At 45.2% G+C, this 12,060-nt stretch overlaps 1 protein-coding gene across 1 annotated transcript in view; it reads left to right on the forward strand.

The window, feature by feature from the left end:
* The first annotated feature begins 9,913 nt into the window (after positions 1-9,913).
* The window catches only part of TFRC (transferrin receptor), a 33,170-nt gene continuing 31,023 nt past the window's right edge, over positions 9,914-12,060 (forward strand). Inside the window, exon 1 of the mRNA XM_038745905.1 lies at positions 9,914-9,995. The gene's annotated coding sequence lies outside the window, so the exon portion shown is untranslated. The remainder of the gene's footprint in view (positions 9,996-12,060) is intronic.

Consider the following 12,060-nt stretch of genomic DNA (forward strand, 5'->3'; position numbering starts at 1 on the left):
GTACATATTTATTCTATTTATTTTGTACATATTTATTCTACTTATTTCATTTTGTTAATATGTTTTGTTTTGTTGTCTGTCTCCCCCTTCTAGACCGTGAGCCTGCTGTTGGGTAGGGACTGTCTCTATATGTTGCCAACTTGTACTTCCCAAGCGCTTAGTACAGTGCTTTGCAGGCACATAAGCCCTGAATCAATCTGACTGAACAAATGAGTACAAATTTGTACATATTTATTCTATTTATTTTGTACATATTTATTCTATTTATTTTGTTAACGTTTTGTTGTCTGTCTCCCCCTTCTAGACTGTGAGCCCGCTGTTGGGTAGGGACTGTCTCTATATGTTGCCAACTTGTACTTCCCAAGCGCTTAGTACAGTGCTTTGCAGGCACGTAAGCCCTCAATCAATCTGACTGAACAAATGAGGACAAATTTGTACATATTTATTCTATTTATTTTGTACGTATTTATTCTATTTTATTTTGTTAATATGTTTTGTTTTGTTGTCTGTCTCCCCCTTCTAGACTGTGAGCCCGCTGTTGGGTAGGGACCGTCTCTAGATGTTGCCAACTTGTACTTCCCAAGTGCTTAGTAGAGTGCTTTGCAGGCACGTAAGCCCTCAATCAATCTCACTGAACAAATGAGTACAAATTTGTACATATTTATTCTATTTATTTTGTACATATTTATTCTATTTATTTTGTTACTATGTTTTGTTTTGTTGTCTGTCTCCCCATTCTAGACTGTGAGCCCGTTGTTGGGTAGGGACCATCTCCATATGTTGCCAACTTGGGCTTCCCAAGCGCTTAGTACAGTGCTCTGCACACAGTAAGCGCTCAATAAATGCGATTGATTGATTCAAGGAGTTTCTAATCTAATGGGCTTAATTAACTGGAAACACAAACCTGCTCTACTATAGCTAGAAGGCCGGCCCACATCCTCCCCCTGGCCTGGAATACCCTCCCTCCACACATCCGCCAAGCTAGCTCTCTTCCTCCCTTCAAAGCCCTACTGAGAGCTCACCTCCTCCAGGAGGCCTTCCCACACTGACCCCCCTTTTTTCTCTCCCCCTCCCCATCCCCTCTGCCCTACCTCCTTCCACTCCCCCTCCCCATCCCCTCTGCCCTACCTCCTTCCACTCCCCCTCCCCATCCCCTCTGCCCTACCTCCTTCCACTCCCCACAGCTCCTGCATATGTTTGTACAGATTTATTACTCTATTTTTCTACTCGTACATATTTACTATTCTATTTTGTCAATGATGCGCATCTAGCTTTCCTTCTATTTATTCTGATGACTTGTTGACACCTGTCCACGTTTTGTTTTGCTGTCTGTCTCCCCCTTCTAGCCTGTGAGCCTGTTGTTGGGTAGGGACCGTCCCTATATGTTGCCAACTTGTACTTCCCAAAGGTTTAGTACAGTGCTCTGCACACAGTAAGCGCTCAATACATCTGATTGAATGAATGACTGAATGAAGAACTGTAATTCGCTTGCAAACTACTTCCCTTTGCTAGGCTTCTGACAACGGACCTGGGAAGTAACTAAAAGCAGCAGAACTATTCTGCTTTGAGGAAGAGAGGGAGCTGGGATGGCAGAGCATGAGAATTAAAAGTAAAAAGGAGTGAGGGCCTGTGCGGTGATAGACGGGCTCACAGGTGGGAAGGTTTCAGGTCCAGACTGGCCCATTGGAATACCTGTAAACCTGTAAACTCAAAATACCTGTGTTTTTGTGGGCCAGTGTGGGCTGCAGCTTGCTCTCTATTTCCCTCCCTTATGTTCCCTCCTCAACACCCCCAGGGCTTCCTCCTCCTTCTCTTACAAGAATTTCCTGTTACAATTTACAGAGCCACTCTGGGGAAACTATCATTAAAAGGGATTCGACTCAGCCTGGGTCCTCCGGGGCAGGGAATGGGTCTGTCAACTCTGTTCACTCCCAGGTACTTACTATTCATTCATTCATTCACTCGGATTTACTGAGTGCTTACTGTGTGCAGAGCACTGTACTAAGCGCTTAGAAAGTACAATCTCAATGAAATGGGTTATGCCCTTAGCCAAGATAGTCAAGTGTCAGTATTAAGTTGATGAATTTATTTTACTTGTACATATTTACTATTCTATTTAATTTTGTTAATATCAATCAATCAATCATATTTATTGAGCGCTTACTGTGTGCAGAGCACTGTACTAAGCGCTTGGAAAGTATAATCTGAATGAAATGGGTTATGCCCTTAGCCAAGATAGTCAAGTGTCAGTATTAAGTTGATGAATTTATTTTACTTGTACATATTTACTATTCTATTTATTTTATTTTGTTAATATCAATCAATCAATCAATCGTATTTATTGAGCGCTTACTGTGTGCAGAGCACTGTACTAAGCGCTTGGGAAGTACAAGTTGGCAACATACAGAGACAGTCCCTAGCCAACAGTGGGCTCACAGTCTAGAGGGGCTAGAATATGTTTTGTTTTGTTGTCTGTCTCCCCCTTCTAGATTGTGAGCCCGTTCTTGGGTAGGGACCGTCTCTATATGTTGCCAACTTGTACTTCCCAAGCGCTTAGTAGAGTGCTCTGCACACAGTAAGCGCTCAATAAATATGATTGAATGAATGAATGAATGAACTACAAGTGGTGAAAACATGGCAGAGCTTGAAGAACAGAATCCAAATATTTTCAGACATTTTGTTCAAATTATTTTTCTCCCTTTCTTTTTTTGGCCAGACACTCAGAAATATTTTCATGACTTCATTCATTCATCCATTCAATTGTATTTATTAAGCACTTACTGTGTGCAGAGCACTGTACTAAGTGCTTGGGAAGTACAGTTGGCAACATACAGAGATGGTCCCTACCCAACAACGGGCTCGCAGTCTAGAAGGGGGAGACAGACAACAGCACAAAACAAGTAGACAGGTGTCAGTGCCATCAGAATAAATAGAAACTATAGCTATATACATCATTAATAAAATAGAGTAATGCATATGTACAAATTACTATTACTAAAAAGAGAAGCAGCATGGTGCCGTGGAAAGAGCCCGGGCTTTGGAGATCATGGGTTCAAATCCCGATCCCGCCACTTGTCAGCCGTGTGACTTTGGGCAAGTCACTTCACTTCTCTGTGCCTCAGTTACCTCAGCTGGAAAATGGGGATGAAGACTGTGAGCCCCCGTGGGACCGCCTGATCACCTTGTAACTTCCCCAGTGCTTAGAACTGTGCTTTGCACATAGTAAGCGCTTAATAAATGCCATCATTATTCTTATTATTACACAAGTGCTGTGGGGAGGGGAAGGGGGTAGGGCAGAGGGAGGGAGGGGGCCGTGGGGAGGGAAGGAGGAGGAGAGGAAAAGGGGAGGCTCAGTCTGGGAAGGCCTCCTGGAGGAGGTGAGCTCTCAGTAGGGCTTTGAAGGCAGGAAGAGAGCTAGTTCGGCAACTTAAATATAATAAACCTCTCTATTTCCATGTACTACGTACTGTCACTAAAAATTATATGCTGGGACAAATTTGGAGTAAATAGTGCTTCTGAGAAGCAACACGGCCTACAGGAAAGAACTTCTAAACCCCACCTTTGTCCTTTACCTGTTGTGTGACCTTGGGCAAGTCACTTAACTTCTCTGTACATCAGTCCCCTCATCTGTTCACCCTCTTAGTCTGTGAGCCCCATGTGATGATCTTGCATCTACCCCAGTGCATAGCGCAGTACTTGGCACATTGAAAGTGTCTAACAAATTCATTATTATTATTATTATGAAGTCACATCTCCTCCTGGAGGACTTCACAAATTTATTATCCATCTGCCCATCCTATTTCCCCTTCCCACTGTCTCATTAGCACTTTTGTGGCCTCTCAGCTTATGGGAATTCCCTCCCACTCCTAGCACTTGCATACATTGTTTTTTACCCTTCCCTCCTGCTCTCCGCAATCAATATGATACCAGTGTCCTTCTCTTCTACTCGACTGTAAGTGCTCTGTGGGTAGGGATTGAGTCTACTTATCATCAATGGTACTTATTGAGTGCGAGCCTATACTAAGCACTTGACAGGGGACACTACAACAAAGTTGGCAGACACGTTCCCTGCCCACAACCAAGTTTACCGAGACTAATGTACTCTCCCAAGTGTTTAGTAGTGCTTTGCATTCATTCAATCTTATTTATTGAGCACCTACTTTGTGCAGAGCACTGTACTAAGTGCTTGGGAAGCACAAGTCGGCAACATATAGAGATGGTCCCTACCCACAGAGTAAGTGCTCAATAAGTGCAGGCACAGAGAAGTGACTTGCCCAAAGTCACACAGCAGGCAAGTGGGACAGGGACTGTGTCCAACGCAATTTGCTTGTATCCACCCCAGCGCTTAGTACAGTGCCTGGTACACAGTAAGCACTTGACAAATGCCACAATTATTATTATTATGCCTCCAGACCGTGAGCTCCTTTTGGGCAGGGAATGGCACTGTTTATTGATGCATTGTACTTTCCCAAATGCTTAGTAGAGTGTTCTGCACACAGTAAGTGCTCAATAAATACGAGTAAATGAATGAATACATATGACTGAATGAATGAATGGTGGAGCTGGGATTAGAACCCAGGTCCTTGGGCTCCCAGCCCAGTGCTTTATTGGAACATGTCTATCAACCCTGTTATATTATACTTTCCCAAGCACTTAGTACAGTGTCCTGCACAGAGTAAGCACTCATAAATATGATTTGCTGATTGATTAAAGTACTATTAAGTGCTTAGTATGGTGCTCTGCACACAGTAAGTGCTCAATAAATACAATGAATAAATGAATAAATACTATTGAATGAATACTGATTGATTTTATTTTTTTTTGTTTTACTTGTACATATTCTATTTATTTTGGTTAGTTAATATGTTTCATTTTGTTCTCTGTCTCCCCCTTCTAGACTGTGAGCCCACTGTTGGGTAGGGACCGTCTCTATATGTTGCCAACTTGTACTTCCCGAGCGCTTAGTACAGTGCTCTGCTCACGGTAAGCACTCAATAACTACGATTGAATGAATGAATGAATTTTATTTGTGGTATCTGTTTCATGCCAGGTAGAAGCATCCTGAGGTGACTGAACCTTGGCCAATGTAAAAACTGTAGGGTGCAAAGTGGTTAATTATTGCCCTCAGGTAGAGGGCATGCACCGGTGGAGGGGGATTAATTGTGCTTTCCAAGCACTTAGAACAGTGCTCTGCACACAGTAAGCGCTCAATAAATATGAATGAATGAATCTCTTCAAAAGCCTACTGAAAGTTCACCTCCTCCAGGAGGCCTTCCCAGACTGATTCCCCCCCTTTTCCTCTTCTCCTCCTCCCCTCCCCATTGCCCCTACTCCCTCTCTCTACTCTACCCCCTTTCCCTCCCCACAGCACTTGTGCTAATTTGTACATATTTATTACTCTATTTTATTGATGATGTGTATATAGCTATAATTCTGTTTATCTATTTTGATGGCATTGATGCCCGTCTATTTGTTTTGTTTTGTTGTCTGTCTCCCCCTTCTAATAATAATGATGGCATTTATTAAGCACTTACTATGTGCAGAGCACTGTTCTAAGCACTGGGGAGGTACAAGGTGATCAGGTTGTCCCACGTGGGGCTCACAATCATAATCCCCATTTTACAGATGAGGTAACTGAGGCACAGAGAAGTTTAGTGACTTGCCCAAAGTCACACAGCTGACAATTGGCGGAGCCGGGATTTGAACCCATGACCTCTGACTCCAAAGCCCGGGCTCTTTTCACTGAGCCACGCTGCTTCTAGACTGTGAGCCCGTTGCTGAGTAGGGACTGTCTCTATCTGCCGCCGAATTATACTTTACAAGTGCTTAGTACAGTGCTTTGCACACAGTAAGCACTCAATAAAGATGATTGAATGAATAATAATAATAATAATGGCATTTGTTAGGCACTTACTATGTGCCAAGCACTGTTCTAAGTGCTTGAGGGGGGGATATAAGGTAATCAGGTTGTTCCACATGGGGCTCACAGTTTTAATCCCCATTTTGCAGGTGAGGTCACTGAGGCCCAGAGAGGTGAAGTGATTTGCCCAAAGTCACACAGCTGACAAATGGCAGAACTGGGATTGGAACCCATGACCTCTGACTCCCAAACCCGGACTCTTTCCCCTGAGCCACGCTGCTTCTGTATGAATGATGATGATGGTATTTGTTAAACGCTTCCTATGTGCCTAGCACTGTTCTAAGCGCTGAGGTAGATAAAAGATAATATAAAGTAGATACAAGGTATGCATGAATGACTGACTGACTGAATTTCATTCATTCATTCATTCATTCAAGCATATTTATTGAGTGCTTACTGTGTGCAGAGCACTGGACTAAGCTCTTGGGAAGTACAAACCGGCAACATATAGAGATGCTCCCTACTCAACAACGGCTCATAGACTGAATGAATGACTGACTGAATGAATGAATGACAATGACTGACTGACTGAATGAATGACTGAATAATAATAATAGTAATAATGATGGCATTTATTAAGCGCTTACTGCATGCAAAGCACTGTTCTAAGCGTTGGGGAGGTTACAAGGTGATCAGGTTGTCCCACAGGGGGCTCACAGTTTTCATCCCCATTTTACAGATGAAGTAACTGAGGCACAGAGAAGTGAAGTGACTTGCCCAAAGTCACACAGCTGATAATTGGCAGAGCTGGGATTTGAACCCATGACCACTGACTCCAAAGCCCGGGCTCTTTCCACTGAGCCATGCTGCCTCACTGAATGACTGACTAAATGAGTGAATGATGAAATTAAATTTTCTGTGCCTCAGTTACCTCATCTGTAAAATGGGGATTAAGACTGTGAGCCCCATGTGGGACAACCTGATCACCTTGTAACATCCCCAGCACTTAGAACAGTACTTTGCACATAGTAAGCGCTTATCAAGTGCCATCATTATTATTAGATACAAGGTATGAATGAATGATTGACTGAATGAAGGAATGAATGACTGAATGACTGACTGAATAATAATAATAATGATAATAATAATGGTATTTGTTAAGCACTTACTATGTGCAAAGCACAGTTCTAAGCGCTGGGGAGGTTATAAGGTGATCAGGTTGTCCCATGGCGGGGGGGCTCACAGTTTTAATCCCCATTTTACAGATGAGGGAACTGAGGCACGGAGAAGTGAAGTGACTTGCCCACAGTCACACAGCTGACAGTTGGCGGAGTCGGAATTTGAACCCATGACCTCTGACTCCAAAGCCCGGGCTCTTTCCACTGAACCATGCTGCTTCTCATAAGCCATGCTGCTTCTGACTGAATGATTGAATGAATGAACGACTAACTGACTGACTGAATTCATTCATTCATTCATTCATTCATTCATTCATTCATTCATATTTATTGAGCGCTTCCTGTGTGCAGAGCACTGTACTAGCGCTTGGGAAGTACAAGTTGGCAACATCTAGAGATGGTCCCTACCCAACAGCGGGCTCACAGTCTAGAAGGGGGAGACGGACAACAAAACAAAACCTATTAACAAAATAAAATAAATAGAATAGTAAATATGTACAAGTAAAATAGAGTAATAAATCTGTGCAAATATATATATATATAGGTGCTGTGGGAGGGGAAGGAGGTAGGGTGGGGGGGTGGGAAGGGGAGGAGAGGAAGGAGGGGGCTCAGTCTGGGAAGGCCTCCTGGAGGAGGTGAGCTCTCATGACTGACTGAATGAAGGAATGAATGACTGAATGAATGAATGAATGAACGACTAACTGACTGACTGAATGAATGAATGAACTCATTCATTCAATCGTATTTATTGAGCGCTTACTGTGTGCAGAGCACTGTACTAAGTGCTTGGGAAGTACAAGTTGGCAACCTCTAGAGACGGTCCCTACCCAACAGCGGGCTTACAGTCTAGAAGGGGGAGACAGACAATAAAACAACACGTATTAACAAAATAAAACAAATTGAATAGTAAATATGTACAAGTAAAATAATTAATCTGTACAAACATAATAATAATAATCATAACGTTGGTATTTGTTCATTCATTCAATCATATTTATTGAGCGCTTACTGTGCAGAGAGCACTGTACTAAGTGCTTGGGAAGTCCAAGTTGGCAACATCTAGAGATGGGCCCTACCCAACAGTGGGCTCACGCTTACTATGTGCCAAGCACTGTTCTAAGCGCTGGGGTAGATACAAGATAATCAGGTTTTCCCACGTGGGGCTCACAGTCTTCATCCCCATTTTCCAGATGAGAGAACTGAGGCCCAGAGAAGTTAAGTGACTTGCCCAAGGTCACACAGCTGACAAGTGGCTGAGCCAGAATTTGAACCCACGACCTCTGACTCCAAAGCCTGTGCTCTTTCCACTGAGCCACGCTGCTTCCTCAACATATATATATATGTATACATATATATGTTATATATACATATATACAGGTGCTGTGGGGAGGGGTAGGAGGTAGGACTATTCTATTTATTTTATTTTGTTAATATGTTTTGTTTTGTTGTCTGTCTCCCCCTTCTAGACTATGAGCCCGCTGTTGGGTAGGGACCGGCTCTACCCAACCATCCTCCTGCCTCTCCCCACTTCAATCCATACTTCATGCTGCTGCCCGGAATGTCTTTGTCCAGAAACGCTCTGGGCATGTTACTCCCCTCCTCAAAAATCTCCAGTGGCTACCAATCAATCTGCGCATCAGGCAGAAACTCCTCACCCTGGGCTTCAAGGCTGTCCATTTCCTCGCCCCCTCCTACCTCCTCTCCCTTCTATCCTTCTGCAGCCCAGCCCGCACCCTCAGCTCCTCTGCCACTAATCTCCTCACCGTACCTCGTTCTCACCTAGTCCCGCCATCGACCCCCGGCCCACGACCTCCCCCGGGCCTGGAATGGCCTCCCTCTGCCCATCCGCCAAGCTCGCTCTCTTCCTCCCTTCAAGGCCCTACTGAGAGCTCACCTCCTCCAGGAGGCCTTCCCTGACTGAGCCCCTTCCTTCCTCTCCCCCTCGTCCCCCTCTCCATCCCCCCCATCTTTCCTCCTTCCCTTCCCCACAGCACCTGTATATATGTATAGATGTTTGTACATATTTGTTACTCTATTTATTTTACTTGTACATATCTATTCTATTTATTTTATTTTGTTAGTACGTTTTGTTTTGTTCTCTGTCTCCCCCTTTTAGACTGTGAGCCCACTGTTGGGTAGGGACTGTCTCTAGATGTTGCCAACTTGTACTTCCCAAGCACTTAGTACAGTGCTCTGAACACAGTAAGCACTCAATAAATACGATTGATTGATGACTGACTGAATAATGATGACATTTATTTAAGCACTTACTATGTGCAAGGCACTGTTCTAAGCGCTGGGGAGGTTACAAGGTGATTAGGTTGTCCCACATGGGGCTCACAGTCTTCATCCCCATTTTACAGATGAGGTAACTGAGGTCCAGAGAAGTAAAGTGACTTGCCCAAAGTCACATGGCCGACAAGTGGTGGAGCCGGGATTTGAACCCATGACCTCTGACTCCAAAGCCCGGGCTCTTTCCCCTGAGCCGCGCTACTTCTTAATGAAGGGATTCATTCATTCAATCGTATTTATTGAGCGCTTGCTGTGCGCAGAGCACTGGACTAAGCGCTTGGGAAGTACAATTTGGCAACATATAGGAATGAATGATTGAAGGAATTAATGGCTGAATGAATGAACGACTGAGTGAGCGAATGAATGAAGGGGAGCACCTGCCCTTCGGCGCCATTTTCCCTCCCCTTGGGTTTCCCTCAGCGCCCAACCCGGCCCACGTGCGGGCCGGACCGCAGCCGCACATGCGCACTGCAGCCCCGGCCTCCCGCTTGGCAGCCCGGGGGGCTACGTGAGGCCGGAAGTGACGTCACGGGGGCGGCCCAGGAGAGGCGGGGAAGGAGGCGGGCCTCCATTATAAACCCTGAGGAGGGCACATTGCCCCCATCTCTGTGGGGTGGTGGGCAGGGGGTCGGCTGGGCACCATTGGAGGCGGCCGAGGAGCCCAAGTGAGTTCTACCCTCTTTTCTCCTCCTCTTCTGATGCTTCTCCTGTCTTGTTTTATATTTTATTTCATTTTATTTTGTTCTCTGTCTCCCCCTTTTAGACTGGGAGCCCACTGTTGGGTAGGGACTGTCTCTATAGGTTGCCAACTTGGACTTCCCAAGCGCTTAGGACAGTGCTGTGCACACAGTAAGCGCTCAATAAATACGATTGATTGATTGGGGGTTGGGGAGCAGGGAAGGGGCAACATGGTGGGTGCCCCAGGGAGGACAGGCTGAGCAAGGCCCTGCGCTGCAGGTGCGTCTGGGCAGGGCAGGATGGCGGCCCATCATAATGAGGACATTTATTAAGCCCTTATTATTAGACCAGCAATCAATCAATCGTATTGATTGAGCGCTTACTGTGTGCAGAGCACTGTACTAAGCGCTTGGGAAGTACAAGTTGGCAACACTGCCCTAAGCCCTGGGGGAGATGCCAGGTCATCAACTGGTCCCACCTGGGGGGGGTCACAGTCTCCATCCCTACCTATTTATTTATTTATTTTACTTGTACATATCTATTCTATTTATTTTGTATATATGTATATGTGTTTGTGCATATTTATTACTCTATTTTACTTGTACATATCTATTCTATTTATTTTATTTTGTTAGTACGTTTGGCCCCTTCCTTCCTCTCCCCCTCGTCCCCCTCTCCATCCCCCCATCTTACCTCCCTCCCTTCCCCACAACACCTGTATTTATGTATATGTTTGTACATATTTTTTTACTCTATTTATTTAATTTACTTGAACATATCTCTTCTATTTTATTTTGTTAGTATGTTTGGTTTTGTTCTCTGTCTCCCCCTTTTAGACTGTGAGCCCACTGTTGGGTAGGGACTGTCTCTATATGTTGCCAATTTGTACTTCCCAAGCGCTTAGTACAGTGCTCTGCACATAGTAAGAGCTCAATAAATGCGATTGATGATATGTTGCCAACCTGCACTTCCCAAGCGCTTAGTACAGTGCCCTGCACACAGTAAGCGCTCAAAAAACACGATTGATTATTTTATTTTGTTAGTACGTTTGGTTTTGTTGTCTGTCTCCCCCTTTTAGACTGTGAGCCCACTGTTGGGTCGGGACTGTCTCTATATGTTGCCAACTTGGACTTCCCAAGCGCTTAGTACAGTGCTCTGCACACAGTAAAGCGCTCAATAAATACGGTTGATTGATCCCCATTTTCCAGATGAGGCCACCGAGGCCCAGAGGAGTAAAGCGGCTTGCCCAAGGTCACACGGCAGACAAGGGGCGGAGGTGGGATTAGAACCCACGTCCTCTGACTCCCAAGTCTGGGCTGTTGGCACGAAGCCTCGCTGCTTCACTGGGCCCATCATGGCTCCAACTCTCGGGTGGGAATGTCGGTCCAACCCCTTTTCACTCCCCTCTTAGTCTCCTTTGCACGCATAGTAAGTGCTTGTACTTCCCAAGCGCTTAGTACAGTGCTCCGCACACAGTAAGCGCTCAATAAATACGATTGCTGATTAGTCCAGTTCTCTGCGCGCAGTAAGCGCTCAATTCATTCATTCAATCGTATTTACTGAGCGCTTACTGCGTGCAGAGCACTGGACTAAGCGCTGGAGAAGTACAAATCGGCAAAATAGAGAGATGGTCCCTACCCAACAACGGGCTCACAGTCTAGGAGAGTACGTTTGAATGAATATCAAGAGCAGCAGCATGGCCTATTGGTAAAAACGCGGGCTTGGGAGTCAGAGGTCGTGGGTTCTAATCCCGGCCCCGCCATTTGTCTGCCGGGTGACCTTGGGCAAGTCACTTTTCTGGGCCTCAGTTCCCTCACCCGCAAAATGGGGATTGAGACTGCGAGCCCCACGTGGGACAATCTCATAACCTTGTATTTACCCCCAGTGCTTGGCACATAGTGAGCGCTTAGCAAATGCCATTATTATTATTATCCTCTGTGCCTCAGTTCCCTCATCCGCAAAATGGGGATTGAGACTGCGAGCCCCACGTGGGACAATCTCATAACCTTGTATTTACCCCAGTGCTTGGCACATAGTGAGCGCTTAACAAAT

Source organism: Tachyglossus aculeatus, chromosome 1 (assembly GCF_015852505.1).
Source record: "Tachyglossus aculeatus isolate mTacAcu1 chromosome 1, mTacAcu1.pri, whole genome shotgun sequence".
NCBI classification, from domain to species: Eukaryota; Metazoa; Chordata; class Mammalia; order Monotremata; family Tachyglossidae; genus Tachyglossus; species Tachyglossus aculeatus.